Source organism: Lissotriton vulgaris, unplaced genomic scaffold (assembly GCF_964263255.1).
Source record: "Lissotriton vulgaris unplaced genomic scaffold, aLisVul1.2 SCAFFOLD_1853, whole genome shotgun sequence".
Taxonomy (NCBI): domain Eukaryota; kingdom Metazoa; phylum Chordata; class Amphibia; order Caudata; family Salamandridae; genus Lissotriton; species Lissotriton vulgaris.
This window is the reverse complement of record NW_028249619.1, coordinates 293956-317078: the sequence shown is the minus strand read 5'-3', so window position 1 is coordinate 317078 and position 23123 is coordinate 293956.

Sequence of the window (23123 nt, the reverse complement as noted above, 5' to 3'; positions counted from 1 at the left end):
GCTTCACAACGTTTTTGCAGTCTTATAAATGTCAAATGTCTTTAAAGAGTCAAAGGAGCTATTTACAGCCTCCTTCCCATAAATGTATTTCACTTTTGAAAAGTAAAATGACATTTTTCATATACCATTCTCCATAACCATGTTTCTAAAATGACGAATTTTAAAGACCTCCTCTTACTTAGTATGCTCACGCACCGACTTTCAATTTAAATGTAAATTTTAAACAAAAATTAGTCTTGCACACAGTATCTTTCCCTTCAGAATAGGGTTCCAAAGTGATCTCCTCCTTTTCGTGATGATGTAATCACATACAACTCTTGCGTCTTGCACTCTTTCTGTTTCTTCAAATTTAAGTAAAAGCAGTCTTTTAAAACTCCAAAGTCTTTAAAATGCTGAAAACAATATTCCCAACCTGCTTTAAAGAATTAAAAATCACTCGTGAAATGTCAATTACAAACTTGCACATATCATTGTGAAGATCTTTCCAATAAATGAAACTCTTAAAAGATTTCTGTTTAACTGAACGCTTGTGCAACGACTTTCAAATGAAATGTTACCTTAAAGCAAAATCAGTCATGTGTGTAGCGTTTTCCTCAAGAAATCAGCTTCAGAAACGAAATACCTCCGTTGCGCAATGACGTCATCAAGGACTCTTCTTGCGTGGTTTAAGCCTCTTGAACTCCGTTTCAAATCACGGATTCACTTTAAAATGCAAAACAGGCTGAAATCTCCATCATTGAGATCCGTTTAAAAAGGAAAGTGAAACACACACGTTTCTTTATAAAATGAGCAGAGTGGAACAAAATGTATTCTTGGAACTTGATCGTTACGAGGCAGTGTAACTTCCCAAGAAATTAGTGAAAATGCCGAAAATACTTGAATCTTCACAAATCCTGTCACCAAATGTAAAGAAGATAAAGGTTATCCAATAAAGATGATACACAGGTCCAGGTGACAATCTATTTAAGATTTATTCCAAGTAGATCCAGCACTTCACGGGAGCGCCACCGGCTCTCAGGTAATGCAACAGCTTAATAAGTGTAACAACAGCTGTAGGTTTAAACTGCAAGAGCATCCTCGAGAGATGCACCTTCAAACACAAATATGTTTGAAAGTACACTCTCTGCGAGGATGCCAGAAACGGAACGTGCATCACTTAGAACACATTGCAAAACAATAGCATCACGAGAACGTAAAACTAGATGAAAGACTATACCTTACATCATCTCCCTTCCTATAATAAACAAAAATGCAAAACAAAACAAATAAACTAAGACATTTAAAAATCCTTAAACCTTGTTGGAATGGAACAAACACGAATTTGCCTAACAGGTTCATACATTTCACTTGTAGTGGAAGACATCTGAGAAAACATTGATGTAAAATGCAAATCCATACCTGCTGACGAAGTGGAAGGTAAAACAGGAAAAGAAAGAATGTTATGAGGATAATCAGAGAGTGAACCTAAAGAAAGATGTGAACATACATCATTGGGAGAATCAGATTTGTAGCAAAGAATTCTTTTAGCAGAATTATTTTAGCTATAACCATGAAAATGCTTGAACCATGAACATTTTCACAAAAGCCCTTTTACACCACCACCACTTCTTTTCAATAAAAACCGGACATTTAGAAGTCTTCATAGTCCTTCATAGAAAATTGAAAAGAATAAGAAGAAACATCAAAATACTTCTTTTGCAAGTTTCTACAATAATACACTTTAAGCTTACCAAAGCCCAAGTAAACTCCATGCACACATTCCACTGATGCCATGCGGGAAGAAAAATGTGGGATCCCTTTATCTCCATACAACAAAATATTACTTACAATGAAATGTTCCTGCCAAACCTTGGCATAAATTTTGAGGACACCCAATAAGACAAAGTGTGTGCACCAACTAAAACCCTTAGGTTTCTCAAACGCCCCCAAACAAACTAATGTTTCCATAGTTGAACAATTCCTCCCTGCAGAGACTCATTTGAAACTGAAGGTAATTCTAAGGTGTTAATATCAACATGTGGCATATCAGATTCTAAGAGAACCACATCAAACACTGAAAAAACATCATGTTGATCTTATTGATCAGCATTCTCAAGTGTTGACACTGACCTAACGTGTACAATAGGCCTAGCCCTGCACACACTATTAAAATGACCAAACTTCTGACAGTTTGTACACTTCTTCCCTAGAGCATTACACATGGGACTGTTACTGAGATGTGTTCTTGATCCACACCTGAAACAAAATGTGTTATTACCTCTCTGCTGAGGTTTACTAATACTATTCTTAAATAACACTGCATTAACAGAAACATCATTCTGCGCAAAGTTAACAGGGGAAACATTTTCAAGCATAATACTTTTTGAAGAAACAATACTCCTTTCGATACTTTTAGCCATATCAACCACCTCAGCCAATGTTGGATCCCTGCAACTCAAGATTCGTTCTTGAATTTTTTTATGGCAACAACCATAAACACATTGATCCCTGATGTAAATGTCTAGATCAGCCCCAAAGTTGCAATCAGCTGACATGTTCCTCAAAACTGAAATGAAGTCTTCTACGCTTTCCTCCAGGTTTTGCTTTCTCTTTCTAAAATTAAAACGCTCCAGAATGACATTCAGAAGTTCCCAAAATTTCCTATTAAGTCTTTGAATTGCATCTCTGTAAACATTCCAGCCCTCCCCTCTTCCTGAAGGTGGAATTGAAAGGGTTAAGTTATCGTAAACTTCTCTACCAGCTCTCCCCAAATGACTATAAAGAATAGCAAGCTTCCTTTTAGGAGCATATTCCTCTGCATCAATTGCCACTAAATAATTCTCGAAGCTTCTAAACCAAGTTTTCCATGGTTCCACAGGTTTTCCATTAACAGGTAAGAATTTGTTCAGAATAATCACCTGTTGATTATTAGCCATTTTATTTTAAATAAATAAATAAAAATTACCCTGAAAATCATATAGTTTGTAAATATGCTTCAATACACTATCCAGAAAATGTAAATAACTTTTGTACTCTTCCTTTCTTTTAGCTTTTAACTAAGTTTTGCAGTCTTTAAATGTGCTTCACAACGTTTTTGCAGTCTTTTAAATGTCAAATGTCTTTAAAGAGCCAAAGGAGCTATTTACAGCCTCCTTCCCATAAATGTATTTCACTTTTGTAAAATGAAATATTTCATATACCATTCTCCATAATTATGTTTCTAAAATGACGAATTTTAAAGACCTCCTCTTACTTAGTATGCTCACGCACCGACATTCAATTTAAATGTAAATTTTAAACAAAATTTAGTCTTGCACGCAGAATCTTTCCCTTCAGAATAGGGTTCCAAAGGGATTTCCTCCTTTTCGTGATGATGTAATCACATACAACTCTTGCGTCTTGCACTCTTTCTGTTTCTTCAAATTTAAGTAAAAGCAGTCTTTTAAAACTCCAAAGTCTTTAAAATGCTGAAAACAATATTCCCAACCTGCTTTAAAGAATTAAAAATCACTAGTGAAATGTCAATTACAAACTTGCACATACCATTGTGAAGATCTTTCCAATAAATGAAGCTCTTAAAAGATTTCTGTTTAACTGAACTCTTGTGCAACGACTTTCAAATGAAATGTTACCCTAAAGCAAAATCAGTCGTGCGAGTAGCGTTTTCCTCAAGAAATCGGGTTCAGAAACTAAATACCTCCATTGCGCGATGACGTCATCAAGGACTCTACTCGCGTGGTTTAAGCCTCTTGAACTCCGTTTCAAATCACGGATTCACTTTAAAATGCAAAACAGGCTTAAATCTCCATCTTTGAGATCCGTTTAAAAAGGAAAGTGAAACACACACGTTTCTTTATAAAATGAGCACAGTGGAACAAAATGTATTCTTGGAACTTGAATGTTATGAGGCAGAGTAACTTCCCAAGAAATTAGTGTAAATGCCGAAAATACTTAATCTTCACAAATCCTGTCGCCAAATGTAAAGAATATAAAGGTTATCCAATAAAGATGATACACAGGTCCAGGTGACAATCCATTTAAGATTTATTCCAAGTAGATCCAGCCCTTTACGGGAGCGCCACCGGCTCTCAGGTAATGCAACAGCTTAATAAGTGTAACAACAGCTGTAGGTTTAAACTGCAAGAGCATCATCGAGAGATGCACCTTCAAACACAAACATGTTGGAAAGTACACTCTCTGCGAGGATGCCAGAAACGGAACGTCCATCCCTTAGAACACATTGCAAAACAATGGCATCATGAGATTGTAAAACTAGAAGAAAGACTATACCTTACAGCTACGTCACACGTCATGTGCGTACCTTCAGGTACGTCAGGTGCGTCTCTTCGCTGGTTCAAAAGTGCTTTGTCGTTTCTATACCTGGTGAGTGTCTCAGGGTTCACAGCAGCAACTTTATGCCCTGCAGTAATGTAGACACAGTAGTGTAGATCTTGATGAGAAGTGCATTTAATGTTTTTCAGAATGTTGGAGAATTGATAGGGCTGCTCACCCACGTGGATATTTGGAGTCTCGCGGTTTACCACGGGTAAGACGCCAACGGTTGCTTTCTTACTGGATACGGTCTCCTAGAAAATGAGTGGTTTCAGGTGATAATGCATTGTATTTTTGTCATTACAGTCTTTTTATTATTGAGGGCTGGTGAATTTTGCAACAACCGTTGGGGTAAGCTGCTTGCACAGTTTCTAAATCCTCACCAGTGCACACACGTGAGGTTGCGGTGTCAATAGTATGAGCTTCATTTCACACATGTCACCTTTTTCGATCTATGCACCTAGAAATGCATGTGTTCTGGTTTCTTTCAGTTTATTCACGGTGTCTTGAGCAAAATAGCGGGTCAATCTCTCATCACCTTGGCCACCTTTCTTGCTTCTTTAGAGTGCAAATCCTATTAGCATTTTTATGTGTCTTTCTAAAAATGCCACCTTGTTCCTCATTTGATTTTTTTCAACATTGTGTTGTAAATCTGGACGGAGAACATCGAGAATCACTGCTGACTATTTTTTTATTATACATCCCCTGACCTAAGGTTCGTTATAAACCCGAAATGCATTGGGAATTGATGTTTTCAATTTGTGCTTGTAAATAGGCAATACACAGATTTTTGCTACTTTGTGTGTGATTAACAAATGATGTTTTAAAATCCATATGGATGCAATTTGAAGAGTTCAGGATGACTCTAATGTCTTATTTTGTCATGTACTATATGTCTGTTTGACAAAAAGCATATATTCATGAAAAAATCTATAAACCTTTTGTTTAATACTATTGGAGTTTGCTTACATTTTTAGAAACTTTCAGTCTTGTGCAGTGCTTCACGTAGGCTGTGGTTTGCCGCGGTCTCCACCTTTCATAATCATATCACTTAGGGACACAGGGCTTACAGCTAGATTCATGAAGCATTTTTGCGGGCGCAAACGGTGCGAATCGCAGAATTCAGCCGTTTGCACCCGCAAAAATGGCATTTGGAATTCATCAATGGGTCATGAACTCGCAATTTTAAAAATCGCAAAAAATTGCGATTTTTCAAATTGCGATCGCATTTAAGAAATCTCAATTTGAGATTCCTTAAATGCTATTCCTGAACCATTAATAAATTGCGATTTCGCTATTTTTTGCCGCTATTTACCGCGAAGTCTGACTTCGTGGTAAATAGCGAAAACTGAGAAAAATGCACTTTTGTGAACTTTTCTCAGTTGTATGTTACACACACACATGTCCTTTGGCCATGTGTGTGTGCGCAACATAAGTCAAAATTTACATTTCAGGAGTGCTACAGGGTGTCCTTTGGACACCTCTAGCACCCTTGAAATCGCATCCTTATTTAATAAGGAATAACTCCCCATTCATTCCTATGGGCCTAAATAAGGAATAACTCCCCATTCATTCCTATGGACCTACACATTCCTTATTTGCGATTAGCAAATTGCTAATCGCAAATAAGGAATAACTCCCCATTCATTCCTATGGGCCTTATTTCACTCGTGCCCAGGTTTTACTGTGCAGGGCTATTATTGCATCCAGTAATTTGCTCTGCAACCCCCATGCTCTTAATTTTTCCCAGAGGCGATTTCTGCTTACTTTGTCAAATGCAGCTTTTAAGTCAACAAAACGTGAAAACAACCGTGTTTTGGTTTTTTTTGCTTGCTTTTTCAATTAAGAGTGCCAGCGTGGCCAGGTTTGTTAAGGTGCCCATCCCTGGTCTAAAACCGGTTTGAAACATGGGAATTATACTTGTCTCGTCCTTCCAATCTTGAAGGTGGAGTAGTAGGCATGATCTGTATAGATTGGCCTCAACATCTGTGGTAAATATTTTAGTAATTTACCTTGATCGGAATTTCTAAAACATCAATAAGGTCAAGTATGAAGAGCAGAGTCCGTGGTGGTTCGAATTCAGGGTCTTTATTCAGTAACTCAAGTTAAGGGAGAGCTCCGTCACCTGAGGAGGATTGGAAGAATCTCTAACTTTATTCTCAGAACACAGTATATTTATACATAGAAATGAGGAAGGAGCTTCCCTTTAATGCAGACACGTGTCATATGTTGCAATAAAACAGAAATCATGACTAAAGAAAAGAGGCTGCATCATAAAAAGAGGAAACATGGCAGAGGAGATGAGGCTCGTCATGATAAAATGAGGAAGCACGAGAGAAAGCAGAAATGTGGAGAAATAACCCTAGGCTGGTTCCTTAGATAAGAGAGAGATGGTCGTGACAGGATATCTGTTTGTCGTGTTCAGTATTCGGGGCTCTTCTTTTCGGAATTGGTTGTCGTGGTTTAGCAGAACGGGGCCTATTTCTCGGAATCGGCCCGATTATAAGGAAATGGTTACAAATGGGGGGTCTTGTTCTCGGAATCGGCTTAACCATAGGAATGTACAGTTTGAGGGAGGAAACTGTTTCTCGGAATCACCCTAACCATATGAATGTACCTTTGAATTTAAGAGGAAGGAGAGTCCGTGTGCAACTTTGTGTGCGCGTGATCGGGTTTGCTCGTGTTCTCGCTTGCTTGTTTTCCGACATGATGGGCTCGGGGACGTGACTGAGAGGGTGTATGATGGGATGTGATCACTTCCTGGCTGATTTCTGAGGGCGCACAAAGCCAGTGGTAGGCAGTATAGCTATTTCTTTTGCAGAGTGGCTCATAGTTTGCTTATTTTGTTCTTGAGGCAACCATTCAGGTGCTCCACTATTCCATTACTTTGGGGTGATAAACAGATGTCAGTTTATGTGTACATTAACAAAATTATGTAAATTATATGAGTGGATGGCTTCTGCCACACACCACCTCGGTATCAACCAATCAATCACTGGTTTATAAAGCATGTCTACTCAACCGAAAAGGGTTTCAAGGTGCTGGAGGTAGTGCGTGGCTCTGGGATGTTATGGTGCTTCTTCGAAGAGCCAGGTATCGAGTCCCTTCAAGAACCTGGCAAGTGTAGGTGTCTGTCAGAGGATGAGAGGGCGGGTGTTCCATGCCTTGGCCGTGAGGAAGGCGAAGGAGTCTCCATTTGCTCTCGGCTTCATCATGTGGTGTTGAGTGGAGGGATATTTGAGATGCGTGGAACGCGTGGCGGTGGTTGATGTAGGCTGGTCCGGTGTTGTGGAGGTCTTTGTGGGCGTGGCAGAGTAGCTTGAAGGTGATTCTCTACTTGACGAGGAGCCAGTGTAGTGTATGTAAGTGTTGGCTGACGTGGCAGTGTCTCTCTAGGTTGAGGATTAGTCCGGTGGCGGCATTCTGGATGTTCTGGAGTTTGAGAGTGAGGTTCTTGTTGATCCCGGCATCGAGTGCATTGCCGTAGCTCAGCCTGCTGCTGATGAGGGCATGGGTGACTGTTTTCTTGTGTTTGAGGGGAATCCATTTGAAGGTCTTTTGGAGGAGCAGAGGAAGTGGTAGCAGGAAGAGGTGACAGCATTGATCTGCCAGTCCATTTTGAGTTTAGAGTCCAGGTTGATTCTGAGGTTGTGCCAGTGGTCCAGCGGGGAGGTAGGGTTCCCAAGGGTGTCGTTCCAGGCATCAGGGGGTGAGCCCATGAGGAGTACTTCGGGTTTGTCCGAGTATAGTTGTAGGCAGCAGTTATTCACCCACATGGCAACTGCTTCCACTCCTTCTTGAAATTTGTGTTTGGAGGTGTTGGGTTCGTTGGGTAGGGAGACGATGAGTTGGGTGTCGTTGGCATACAATACGATGCTGAGTCCGTGTGATCTGCAGAAGGATGCGAGCGGGCCATGTAGACGTTGCACAGGGTGGGGCTGATGGAGGATCTTTGCAGGACATCCACATGTGGTCGCTGCGGGTTCAGAGAGGAAAGGGAGGAGTGTGAACCACTGTATTCTTCCAGAGAGGAATGAGCAGATCCAGTTGAGGGCCTTGTTACGGATACCTGCGTTGTGGAGTCTGCGGGCTAGGGTGCGGTGTGAGACTGCGTCAAAGGCAGCGGAAAGGTCCAGGAGGATGAGGGTCACCTCTTTTATCAGGAAAGTGGCTGCAGCTTTAGCATCATTACGTACACTGGGTCCGGTCTCAATCCTTCATGAGAATGGACAAACAACTTCTGTAAGATACCTCTAATTGTTGCATCTCTCTATCATGTTGATAAAATCTAAGTGTACGTTTTTAAATTGACTTGTTGGATATAGTATTGTTATTGCCGTGTTCGAGGTCAGCTTTGGGCTATACTGTTGACATATGCCACATTCTGCAATGTACATAGCAATCATTTCAGATAGTTGTGGAATAAATCAATCTGCCTGAAATGTTGCAAGAAGATACCCTTATGCAGTGTGTGCTGAGAGGTAGAGTTGCTCTAGAGCTGTGTACTTCAGAGCTTATGGCATTACCGGCTTGTCAGCACTTTCTTGCATGTAAATGAAATCTGTTGGTGACTGAATGCAACATTGCTGGTCCCACAAATTCCTTTTGTGATGTAATGCTTGTTCTTGCAATTGACGCAAATGTAACTTAGCTATCTCTGTATAAGGTAGTGGTAATTGAGTAGCATTCTGTGGCAATAAAAATGTATGCATCACAGGGGATCCATCAGATTTAGGAAATCCCCTCCTTTCCCATCTGTGAATGCTAGAATAAATAAAGGTGGTGACGTATGCTTAATCTAAATAAATGGTGACTCTAGTCCTTCAGCTTGCTGAAAGATTTGAATGATGGCCACTAATTTAGCTGCCTGTGCTGAAAAATGAGAAGGTAGTGGCATCTGACTAATAATTTGTAATGTATCAGATGATACCTGTTGGTCAGCTCTTACAAGTGCTTCTCCTGAATGTCTAACTCAAGTTTCCTGCTCTTTGTGAAAAGATCTATCAACAAAGAGCAATATACGCCCTGGGATTGGGGTCTTATCCTTTTTTACTTTCTTCATCTGGTGTGTAATTAATCAGGTGAGCAAAGAATGTTGCTGGATTAATTGTGTGAAAATGAATCACTTGTAAAGATGGTACTGAAAGAATTACTTCATACCCAGTAAAATAGCAAATACCACATGCTCTAATTACAGGGTTAAAGGTGATCCCATCACATTGTAGTGCTTTTCCGCACTGTAAATGCTGCTGTAGCCAGTGCTTGCTCACATGGGTAGTGACAGGATCTAGCAGCCACTGTAGTAGGCAATTGGTTTGTGTCCCATAGATGTCTTCTGAGTCAGTACACCCGTCATTGTCATTCTATTACAGAGGTAGAATTGTATGCTGTAGTAAGAGCGCTGGAGCATTTGCAATTGCTTTCTTCAGCTCCCTAAATGCTGCTTCTCGTTCATTAGTCTAATTTATTTTGTTCCCATTGGTATGGGACTCTTTTAGGAGCAGTCAAAAGTGGTGCAGTCAGGGTGGCATCGTTAAATACCTACAGTCTTAAATATTTGTTGAGTCAAAGGCACTGCTGCATTTGTTTTGTGGTGGTGGGCTGGGGCTAATTTCTGATGCTCTCTGCTCTATCAGGTGACACCTTCCTCTCATCTTTGGCTATTATATGCCCCATATCATGAACTTTTTTATGTACATACTGCAATTTGTCTTTGGCCACTTTGCATCCTTTTTCTGCAAGCTTGCAAAGGAGATCAATAGTTTCCTCCCTGCATAGGTCTTTAGTGGGGCTACACAATGTCATTCACAAACTGTAAAAAGGTGCTTTTGCATTTTATGTACACTAACTCCTTTTTCACAGTCCTGTTAAAGATATGTGGGGAATCACAATAACCCTGTGTGAGCCTTCTATAGCAAAACTGAGTTTTTCTGTACGTAACCCTGTTAGATATTGGTAATCTTGGTGCAGTGGAATGCAGTAAAAAGCATTTTTAAAATCAATTACTGAAAAGTAGTTGGCATCCGTAGGATCGTTCTTCAGTATGACTAATGGGTCTGGTACTACCAGAAATTCTGGAATACCTATATTGTTGAGGGAGCCAAAAATCTTGAATCATTCGCCAAGTTCCCCCCTTGTACTTTTTTATCTGGTAAATTGGTGTATTACAGGGCGGTGCTCTCTCATATTTTCACTCCTTGGTCAAGAGACACGTGTATTGTGGTGAAGATGTCCTCTTCTGCTTCTTTGGATAAGGGATACTAACATACCCTCTCAGTATTGCTCCAGGCTTCAATGTTACTTTCACAGGCTCAGCTCCTTTAATCAGGGCCTTTAAACAGTCCCACCTCTGCCAAATCTTTTTGTCTTATTGAACTGTCTGGTGCATGATTCAGCACTGTCTTGTATTGTAACTGTACTCTAGTGGGAATAGCCATTTGAAATACCGCTTTATCAATTGATGGGCTATCATCAAACATTTCTTCATCAGCTATTTCTCTCAATTTGCCCTCCGGATCTGTAAATACTACTGATGCCAATGATAAATGTCTGGTGTCAAAAGCTATCAATAATGCATAACTTGGCTTCAATTCAAAGCCCATTATTTCTAACACCATGTCAGGTTCTTCTGTAGGATCCACTGGCATCTCAGTTGACACAATAGTTCTTTTGGTATATGCACTGCCTTCCCCAGAAGCGCTAATGTATGCGCTATCAAAACCTATATGCCTTGCAAAAAGCCTCTGTATCCACAGGAATAGCTCTGACCTGTTGTCCCAAGTCCTCAAGAGCTATGAATGGCAACCTACTACGTGGTATAATGCCAGGAGTGTAACATACAATCAACCCATTTTCCCCCCAACAAAGAGATGATCATGTTCAGCTTACTCATCAGGTCTCTTCCGAGAAGATTGGCCGGTGCCTCTGGGGAATATAATAATGATCCTTCAATCTGAGTGTCTCCTATTGTCATGTTCACCTATTCAGTAAGGGGAGATGCCACTGACAGCCCTAGAAAACTCTTGTGTGTTCATTGACTTGTGAGAAAGTAGTGGTGTTCTTCGCTTTATTCAAGATTTAGGGGCACATGCATAAAGAAATGCTTTTGAAAGTCCTTAATTGCGATTATTAAGGAATCGCAATTGGGGACTCTCAAAAGCCTACAGGCCCATAGGAATGAATGGGAAATTGCATGCGCAATTTGCGAGTGCCAATAGGTACTCCCAAATTGCACACGCAATTTCAAGGGTGCAAAGGTATCAAAATGATACTCTGTTGCACCCCTGAAATTGTGATGTGCGCCCATGTTGCACATACACATGCCCCAAGGGCATTTGTGAGTGTAACCTGAAACCTTGAAAAATTTACTTTAGTGCATTTTTTAGGGTTTTTGCAAAATACAGACCAGAGTAATTTCTCTGTATTTTGTGGCCCCGAATAGAGAATTCACTATTTCTAAGGGGTACATGCATTGCATTTAAGGAATTGCAATAAATTGCGGTTTCTTAAATTGTGAGTGCCTTACACTTTGATGCATCGCAAAAGGCATTTTTGCGGACTCAAACGGACGATTTTTGTGAATCGCAACGTTTGCGCTCGCCATAACCATTGATGCATGTGCCTGTTAGTGGTCTCAGTTTAGATTCATAACCTATAGGGAGACCTTCTATGGCTACCATCACAGTGGTTCATCATCTGAACTGTGGGTTGCCGATAGTATTGGACACATAATGGTTGTCTGAGGGCCTCCTCATTGTGTGTAGCTGTTGGTTGATGTTCTTACGGACATTTTGGGTTGTGCAGAAAAGGGATTACCTCCTTGCATCATTACTCCTCCTATGCAGACCTGTGTTGGTCCTCCTGTATTATTTCTGACAACCTGGAATATATTATGTGGCACTTGCCCCTGTTGTGTGATCCACTAAACCGGAGGGACATGCAGGAGTTGTAGGGGGGCCCATTGCATCCTTTGTGGCCCAATCTGCCTCTGTGAAGTGAACCATCCCTTCTCTTGCTCATCATTCTATTTCGCTCTACATTCACTCGCAAAATTACCCATATTATCACCATAATAATACTATTATTTTGCTCTATATTCTTTTGTCTTTTTCCCTGAACTGGCCCTTGGCTTTCTGAAAAACCTCCTTGTTTCTTCCCTATATTTCTTAATGGCTGCCCACCATTTGTGGTGCTACTACAAGTGCCCCTTCTGTACTTGTTTTTTTAAGTTTCTGTTGCACGAATGTAGCTGTAGCTCTTTATGCCTGCTCTGTCCTTTCTTTGTCCTTTTCAGAATTCCGCTTGAAATAATTTATTATATGGGCTTGTGTTTCTGGCCATGGTTTAGCCTCTGTGAAACATAGGGCTAATTTGTCCTGTCCCTGCCGTATACAATCATCAGCAGTTGATAGGTTGAATGATCCTTCTCATGGTCATTGCTTTTTCTCTTTCTTTTTCATCCACTTCAACTATCTCTATGGGTGTTAGATTTGACCTACACATTTTAAAGATTTTCTTCTTCATTGTTGTTGAAGTGTCTGTTAATGTCATATATGACCCCCCCAGACAACGTTGGTAGAAATTATATGGCCTCCCTGTCAGGACTTTCTTCCCACTCGCTATCTTCTTCTGCCCCCTCTACATCTTGCAACTCATTTGGGGTTCATGTTATTGTGGCAGCTCAATGTCCTTTTCCTATCCTTCTTGTCTAGTCCATTCCTCAGTTGCCTCTCTCAAAGTCTCAGCAGAAGTGTCTCCTAGCCTAAGAACGGATTGCTGCAACTCATTTATGAGTCTGTCCTTCGCTCCAGTTCTGGACTGGTCTGAAGAGTTGAAGGGTGGGGTTGGAAGTTTTTATTAAGTGTCTCAGAGGGTTCTCCATGATCCCTGAAGTATGTGTGCATTTCCTATGTTTGTGTGATAGGGTTACTTTTAATCCCCTGTTCGTTTGCCCACTGTCTTAAACTTATTGTTGAACTTGTCTCCTTCACTAATACGTTTGTGCTCTATGAATATCGCTAACGTATAGTAGTGGTGAACATGTGTTTAACTTTTTCAGTGGTATCTTACTAGACCTATTGTACCATAAGGCTAAAGTGTTTACTTTGGGGGTGAACATTTATTACTAATCTGTACAACACTTCTTCCTTGGTTATTTTTGGATCAGGTTCACTTATGGGGGAGGAGTCTAAGACAATCTGTTCCTGATGCAATACATGTTATAATGTTATCATGAATATAAACGACTTTTTGCAGTGCTCAAGGTTGTGTCCCATTTATATTTCAAACTCCTGAATCATAAACATCCGCTTGGAATGTATTGAGAAGGGCCTCTAATAAGATCAGTGGCTATTATATGAATTCCATTTGTATTACATGGATGGTTTTCCATGGGCCCATAGAAATATACATTTTTATTCAATTTCATCTATTACCTGCCATGGTGAATTATCAGTCTCACTCATAGGGAATTATTATTAATCTTTGGGCATTATCTCAGATAATACTTCCCCACTCCAAGGACACCTTAGGGGTCTGTATTGAAATGCCAAATATATCGAAAACATCTTTCTGCTTTTCTTCCTTGCCTATAAGAGACTTAATGACAACCAGGGAGGAATGTTGCAACTTCCCTACAATTTCCCTCTTGTGATTGTCCAGTACTGTACTTTTTATGTTGTCCTCCTTATTCATGGACAGATATCCACATACAGCTGATGCGCTTTTCGGATTAGCAATCAAGGGTCTGGCCATTCTCTGGGCAAATCCAATTGACACCAGCAGTTTACTGTCCCATTACCCAACTGTCATACTCTCCAACTGATGCCTTAGCCCCAGATGCTTTTCCTTAAAGATGCCGTCCAGATATATTAAATCTGGGACTTTGGGAGCTGGGTGTTATACTTATTCAGAGTAAAGCCTACCAACACTAATCGAATGACCGTCTCTTTACCACATTAGACTTCACTCAATTGTTACCCAGTCCCATCTCACTATTTCAACTCTAGCCCTCCGGGTCTAACTTGGATACCTGTTGCACTCCCCAAAGGAATGTTACTTCAAGAAGATTACTTCTGGGTAATGCACTATTACCTGTTAGATCACTCTGAATGAGTGTCTCTTCCAGGAGATATCTCCTAGGTAATGCACTACTACCTTCTAGATCACTGCCAAAAGGAGCATCTCTTCCAGGAACTGCCTCCTGGATAATGCACTATTGCCTTCTAGATCACTTTCCGAAGGAACATCTCTTCCATTCTATTTCAAAGGGGAATTGACACAAGTTAGTCCTCCGGCGTGTATATTCAGAACACTCTGGATCAGTGTAAAACCATAAAAATGACTATTCGAAACTTGAGAGGAGACCTGAAGGGCTAAAAGTATCTGACCAGCAAGAGGACTTCCAAATTCAAATTTTGTTCTTGGAGCTTTTGCTTTTAAAGCCAGTGGTTTCATGTGGGCCTCATCCAATACCTTGACAATTGACATTGTGGAGCCCTCCTTAAACACAACCATCTGCCTTGTGCCACCAAAGGATTTTGACTTCTAGAAAAATGGCTAAGTCCCAAAGTAAAACCTCCAAACAATCCAACTAGTTTATCTAACCTGTGCTACATCGCAGTCGTCTTATAATCATGCCTCATTCATGGTGTACCATGACCATTGACTACCATTGGCACTATTTTTAGTTTCTTAAAAATGTATATCTCCAATTCTCCTTATAGTGCTTTTGTTGTGTTGGTGTCATTCTCATAAAATTATTCCCTATTTTTAATAAACTGGAGTGAGATTTGTATTCTGTTGTATTTTTGAGTTTTTACCAGTTTTGGCATTACTAAATATTGTATACATTTTCTCAAAATTAGGTTTTCAACTCTGTGGCATGGTTCCTAGGGGTTGCCAAAAGTGCTGGTGCCTTGCTTAAAAATCCCTTTCCTTTCCCTTTCTTTGCTTTTGTATGTGAGCAGGCTTTGAGTGAGTAATTGATGTTGCAATGAGTTTCGCCTGTTGATGGATGTGATGGAGTCCTGAGTGTTCCCTCCCCCATGCAGAAGCAGTTGCCTTGCATGTCTTTGAGGCAATGTTGAAAAATGTGCCTTATGTAACATAAAGCTAATATTAATGTTGCGTATATTTTTAAAATGTTAATAACCATAAACAAATTGTGTGTTTTAGTATTTGGCTGTCTCTTTCTACACCCATCCTCTTGGTGGACATCTCCGCACATAAGAGACCAGGCAGGCACAGGCAGATATCTCCAACCAGATGTTTGTGAATAGCATTTATGAGTACATAAAGTAGTACTACTGGATTACTTCTTTCCGAGATAAAAAATATCTTCGTCAATAGTCACCATTATATTATTTCAAAGGTTTAAAACGCATGAAGTTGTGAAGATTTGCGGCTGAAAGCTTCATAAATGTTTTATAACATTCTGTATGAAGTGACAAACTTATGGAAGGATTTAAAACTACAAAAATGGGACAACGGGGTACATTTACCTTATGGAAATCAACTGGCTTCTACATTGTTTTCATCATCTGCACCATTGTGCATATAAACATCTCCACAACATAATTTTTGTGGAGAGTAAGGGGCTTATTTAAAATTTGGCAGCAGGTCCGTTTGTCCCCCCCGGCATGCAGTCCAGCAAATTTAAAACCACCAAGCTAGCATCATTTCTAAAGCACTGGCTTGAGCTGCATTCATGCCGAATCCTGTCAGTGCTTGTCACAGTTTGGTGCAAGGCTCTGTCAACAAGATAGAGACCCTTGCGACAAACTGGTTTCTTTTTTATTGTCAATAAGAAAACTCCAAAGCAGGCATATTTTTGTTTTTTACTTTCCCTTACCACCAGGGTTTGCCTGGCGGTGACACTCAGTAAAATACAGGTATATGTTCACCAATCCTAGCCAATTCACCAACGACTCTTACTCCTTTGGGCTGGCGTTGAAGTTTGGCTAGGACGGTGGCAGATTAATCTCTGCTGCGGCCAAACCTATGGTCTGCCCACATTTAAACCAGGGAGGCAGACCAGGATGTTGGTTGGGAGGGAACTCCATTGCTGTTGCAACAGTGTTCCCTCTCCACCTATAATTCAATTGGCCCATAAGATTGGCAGAAACTGCATGGAATAATAAGGTATTACACAACAAGCATGAGACACTCCAGGCCTGATACACTAGTACTGCACTTTGTAGTACTAGAGTGATACTGAACAGTGGTACATTTATTCAAAAGTGTAAACGTACTCAAAAGTTTAGGTTCCATTTGTAAATCAGGCCCTACGCCCCTCACTTTTATTGACGTTCCGGCAGCGCACAGCGCAGTGCTATATCTACAAGGCAACGTAAAGCCACCCTCTGTGGGTTTTCATGGACTGGTACATATGGTGTGAGGTAATGCAGCACAAGTTCCTGCGGTGCCTTACACTGCAAAGGGGAGGCATGCCATAGGTGTTATGGTGGGTGTTCCCACCTAACACCCAGGGCTTTTGACACATTCCCAAATTTACAACAATTGTAAACCTGGGAGTGCGTCAAAAGCCTACGCCTCCCCAGGGTAGATGTAGGGGATGTGTAACGAGGAGAAATAACATTATTTTATTTATTTCTTAAACTTATATGGCGCAAACAGCTACCCAAAAAGGGTTTCCCGGCGCCTAAGAGCACAGCACAATGGATGGAATAATTTAGCAGAGGTCGTTCAAGATTACTGATCGAACAACCAGGTCTTTATCTCTTTACGGAACCTGGGATGACTTCCCTCCTTTCGTATATGGAGTGGTAGTGTGTTCCAGATAAAAGGACCCTGATAGGCAAAAGATCTTCCTCCCATCCTGGAGAGCTTGAATCTAGGTACACAGAATTTTTCAGCTGATTGAGACCGTAACTGTCTTTTTGGAATGTAGGGATGGGCTAGTGCCTGAAGGTATTTGGGAGCGGTACCTGCTTTGATTTTAAACATGTAGTTTAGGGCCTTAAATCTGATACGATTTTCCACCCTCAACCAGTGCAGTTCACGCAAGTAGAGGGACACGCTAGTGTTTTTAGGTATATATCAAAGGAGTCAAGCAGCCGCATTTTGTACAAGCTGCAATCTCTTTATGACTGCCTTGTTTGCTCCCAGGTACAGGATGTTCCCGTTGTCAAGCCGGGTTGTAATTAAGGCATTGACTACTGTTTTTTGCATGGAGATAGGTAACATCCAAAGGATCTTCTTGAGCCATTTTATGATGGTAAAGCAGAGACCCACTACTTTGCTAGCCTGTTGCTTCATGGACAGTGAATTGTCCAGAATTACTCCCAAATTTCTTGCATGAGGCACTGGTGTAGGAAGATTACCCATCTGGGCAGGCCAGTGTGATGTACTCCATAGATCTGGCTGCTTGCCCAGAAGGAGGATCTCCGTCTTGTCTCCATTTAATTTCAACTGGTTAGTTGTCATCCAGTTGAAGATGTTCAGGAGACCATCTTTGAGAAGGGACAAAGTTGACGATTGAGATTCGGACAATGAAAAGACAATTTGTGAATCGTCTGCATACATCATGAGGGTGAGTCCCGATTTTTCCACTAGGTCTGCTAGGGGTCTGAGATAAATAAAGATTGAAAAAGAGTGGACTGAGGATGGAGCCCTGTGGTACTCCATGAGGGGAGTTGAAATGTCCAGAGCATGCAGCAGCAGATGCTATTTGGTATGTGCGTTGGCTCAAGAAGGATCTAATCCATTGCAGGGCAGCTCCACAGATTCTGTTTTTTTCAAGCATGGTGAGTAGCCTCTTATGCGACACAGTGTCAAAGGCTGCGCTTAAGTCGAGTAAAATAAGCGCAACCGTAGGACCGTCGTCGAGGAGTTTCCTAATGGTTTCAGAGGCTCCCAATAAAGCAGTTTCCGTAGAGAAACCCGCTCGGAATCCTGACTGGGTGGGGTGGAGAAGGGCGTTTTCTTCTGAGAAAAGAGTTAGGGCTGAGTGTACATGTCTTTCCAGACATTTCGAAAAAGCTGGGAGGAGTGAGATGGGCCTATAATTGGCTAATTTTTCCGGATCTGCTGTGGGTTTTTTCAACAGTGGGGTCACTATGGCATGTTTCCATAGGGTAGGTACTGTGGCGAGCTCTAGAGACGAGTTTAAAGTGTCTGCAATAATTTCAAGGGCGGGCGTGTCCAATAATTTTATTATATTGATAGGAATGGGATCCTGTGGAGAGCCAGATTTAATTGTCTTCATGATGGAAATAAGAAGATCTATTGTAATGGGCGGCCATTTTTGTAGGGTCTGTTTTACGGTCGGAGTATACTCCCACTCTTCCTTAGAAGCAGTGTCAAGATTGTTGTTGTCTATCTCCATGATTAATTTGTCGATTTTATCGGAGAAAAATTGCGCTAGGTCCTGACATTGCTTCTCATTTAGTGGGCGCGATGGGGCTGTAGTTTGAGCCCCAGCAAGATCTTTGACCGTGTTAAACAGTGTTTTAGCTTTATTTACAGCTCCCGTGATGGTATTGGCTACATATGCGGCTCGTGCTTTTTTACATGCGGTATGGTAGAGATTTCTAGCTGTATGATACCTAGTTTTTTTTGTCAGGGTCGAAATCTTTCCGCCATACTCTTTCAAGTGCCTTACATTTGGTTTTTTCCTCTTTAAGTGAGTCATTAAACCATGGGTCGGGGGGACGATGTGTATTACCCTTGGTATTAGGAGTGGGTAGACAGGACTCAGCCGCATTGGTGAGCCATTGTTGGGTGGCAGTAGCAATACCTTCCATAGTTTGGTTCTTATTAGGCTTATTCATACTGAGTTCTATGTTAAGTTTAGAGATATCTAAGGATTTCCAGTTTTTCCTTAGTATTTCTCCTTGTTTTTTCCTCTTTCTATGTGTGCTGCATTTATCAGAGTATATAGAGGGAGAAAATCACCTTCATTGATTGTTTTGTGCAGGAAGGGACACCTTCTTGAACAAAAACAATCATTCTCACAACGAAGTCTCACTTGCACCATGGTGCAAGGGTGTCTACACTGGTGCATGACAGCCAAATGTGGGTCAGTGCAGTGGATGAGGACAGAAATGCATAGTATCTCATAGATATGGTGCATAGCTCCCCTTTTCTTTTGACGTATGGCAGAGCAGCAAGAAGGCTTGCAGCACTACCACATGCCAAAAGCTTGTAAATAAGGCCCTTCATTTTTATTCAACCCTTTCTATTTGCGTTTAATTTATTTAATCGTGTTATATGTTAAACACTGAGGGTTTGCATAAGCATGCCACTTTCCTTGTGCCTCCACGTTACATATTAGAGTACAGTAGTTGGTGGCTTGAGGCCTCCTCTTTAGGACAGGGAAAAACAAACTGCGCGTGTAGAGACACTAAAGTGAAGAGTAACAGGAAGGAGAATTTTTACAAATTGCAGTGACATGCCCTGTAATAATTTATGAGGGTGTGGCATTGTGTGACCACAGAGGTGGCAGGAGGTCGGGGCAAGTGAAACTATTGTGGTTTTTTGTGAGTTTCTAATGAGAAGCAAGAGACTGACACGCAACTGTTTGTGAGAAAAGAATCCCAGTGAGGTAACATGACATTTTAAAAGAACATGTCAAGTTGCAAGAAAGTTTAATGTGTTTTTTTTATCATTTTCATTTTCAAATTGCTTAAGTACTGACAATATAATTACCAATTTGGATCACAATCTCTCCTCTGTGCTGCAAAACAATTGTCATTGCTAAATTTAATTGATGCAAAGATATCGAGTATATCTGTCAGAGGAGTTTTATCTAATAGCTGTAATGAATGCACGATGCGGCAAATCCACATGGCCTCTCTCGCAGCGATGGTGGAGCGTTGCGCCACTGCTCTCTGAGCAGTGCAAAAAAGGAAAAATAAAATAACATCACAATGTTATTATCATTTCGCTTTTCTGTACTGAGACAGTTTTGGGTTGAGGCAGGGCTGGGCTATCATCACAGCCAGCAGGGGCAGGAGTGGTTGGTGCACTTAAGTGCGCATGGCGTTTTGGCCGGCCGTCTTGAGCCGCCAAAAAGTCATACGCACTTAGAATGTTCTCCACTCAGCTGTATTGCACAGCTTATATGCACAGGCTCTCAGTCCCTGTCTGAGCACTAAAACAGTCTGCTCAGACCAATCACAACGCTGCTATTATGCTGGAGACAGCAGCTTCATGAGTGACTTTGGGAGCCGGGAAGCTGTGTCTGTCCAGCAGTCGAATAAGACAGTTAGGCAGCAGCAGTACTGAGGTAAGTGTTTTTTTGACTTCCACTACTGAGGTTGCCACAATATCCAACAATCTATACTCATGGATTTACTAATGTTCAAGTTAGGTATATAATTTAGGAACTTGCATTAAATCTAGGAGTTTTAGGGATAGGTTAAGGTTACTTATTTTATTACAATTCAATTAATCTGATTTGGTTTTGGGATAAGGTTAGTTTTGGCATTAGGAGCATCTTGATTACATTTTATATTAAATTTAGCTAAGTTAGATAACAAAATATTTATGTGTAGGGTTAGAGTTAGTATTAGGTTTAAGTTCAGGTTAATTCATGAACTGGATTTAATGCAAATTAATGTATCCAATATAATGTTGCTGAGGTTTTTCAGAGTTTATTTACATGTTTAATAGATTATATCAGTTATGGTATGTTGCTAGTTTTATTTATGATATTGAGTGCACAGTGGTTAGTTATAGGATTACCAAATTATTATATTTACTTTATTCGTACAGTTGGAATTGGATTGACATTAGGGTTAGTTAAATCAATTCAGGTTAACTTAAAATAGTTTAAGATGTAGTAATAGGATTAAGTTCAATGTTGTTTATGTAATTTTGCTTTTATGGAGTAGTGTTGAAGTGGAGGTGAATTCCACTAACACATTGCCTATATATGATACTCACAGTAGTGACTTCAGTGCAGTGGTTGATTGAGGCAGTGGTTCTCCATGTATCCACAAACGTATAGTATTTTCTTGAGCCTTTATGAAGCTGGTTCTGAGGACACCCTAAAGTATCTCCAGACCCAAACCAAGGAAGCTCACCTTGAGAGCAATTTCAATGTCAGATCAGCCAATTGATCAGAAATCAAAATGTTTCCTGTGGCATCCTTCAGCTCCTAGGCCAACATGTGTTTGTCGTACTCCCTTCAGAGCTTTACCAAAAACAATTAAAGTAAATAAAATGAATTCCATGATCAAAGAAGACAGGCTTATTTGATTAAAAAAACACCAGCAATGGTATTGCATGCACCTTAAAAGAACCCAGATAGTTTTAAGGCTACAAACTCCCAGGAATTTTGCCCAAAGGAATTGCCTATAGAAGTCTAACATTACTGCTGTGTCTTCACATTGGTTGCTATATATTGCATTTCAATCAATCATTTATATAATGCAACACTATCACCCACAGGGGTATCTGGGCACTGAGGTTGTTGCGTCTGCATTGAAAAGCCAGGTCTTGAGTAGCTTTTTGAAGTTTGCCGGAGAGGGTGCCATTCGGAGGTGTAGGAGAGTTCTTGGCAGGCTTTGGCGGGAATGTAGGGGAATGCCTTTTTTAACACACCATTGGATATCCCTGGCTTTCCTCTTAAACACATTCTTTCTATTTTGCTTGTTGATACTTGCTGCCCCCTCTCTCCACCCATAAATGGATGATCAATCAATCTTTTTTGACTGTCTTTAACAATCCATAGCCTTAAAGGTCATGGGAGGTAGTGCGCCTGGTGCTTGGCACCCAGATGCCTGCTGGAAATCTTCAATATATGCAGTTGTTCTTTTTCACCAGCCAACTACAATGTTAGGTCAGGCAGTGAGTGGGAATGTATCAGCGGGGGAAAAAGAAACACCATTAACAACAGTGAAACAAACAACTTTGCTGATAAAAAAAACTAAAAGCGGAAGGAGCAGCAGGCCCCAACGGGCTTCCAAATGCCATATTTAAACAAGATCCTGACTTTTGGGCAGATTACCTTACCCCACTTTTCAATCAACTTTTCAGTGACAAAAAGATACCAGGATCCTGGTATGGCAACATCTTCCACCCTATTTACAAAAATGGGAGTAGAATGGAACCCGGGAACTTCAGGCTGATAGCACTCATTGATGTAGAGGCAAAACTCTTCTCATCATGTTTATTACGGAATCTTCAGGAATGGATAAATAAAAACAAAATAGTCCCGAAGTTCCAAACAGGTTTTAGGGAAGGTATGGGATGCACTACAAATCTTTCCGTTTTGGCGCTGTTAACAGAAAGAGCTGTAAAAAAGAAGGTAGGATTACTGGCATGCTATATCGATCTAAAATCAGCGTTTGATAGAGTACCAAGAGATCGGTTATGGAAAAAGTTGGAAGCTTGGGGACTCCCACAGAAGCTTACTGATATAATAAAGGCCTTATACAGTGGAACATGGGCTAAAGTAAAATTGGGAGATGGAAGAATAATATCATCACAAATACACATAAGAAATGGCCTAAAACAAGGCTGTGTACTCTCCCCAAGTCTCTTTAACGTATACTTAGCCGATTTAAATAGCCACCTTCAACAGGTAAATAGCCATCCACCAAAACTGGGAAACGAATCCATTCAGTTTCTACAATATGCAGATGACATTGTGGTCTTAAGTCACGCACCGATTGGCCTGCAGCGGGTCATAAATAAATTAATAGAGTACTTCGACCTAGTAGGTTTGGAACTTAACGATAGAAAAACAAAGGTCGTGAGATTAGCGGGCCCAAGCCGAGGATCTTTTAAATGGTACGCAAAGAATATTCAAATCGAGGAGATACCCACATATAAATATTTGGGCA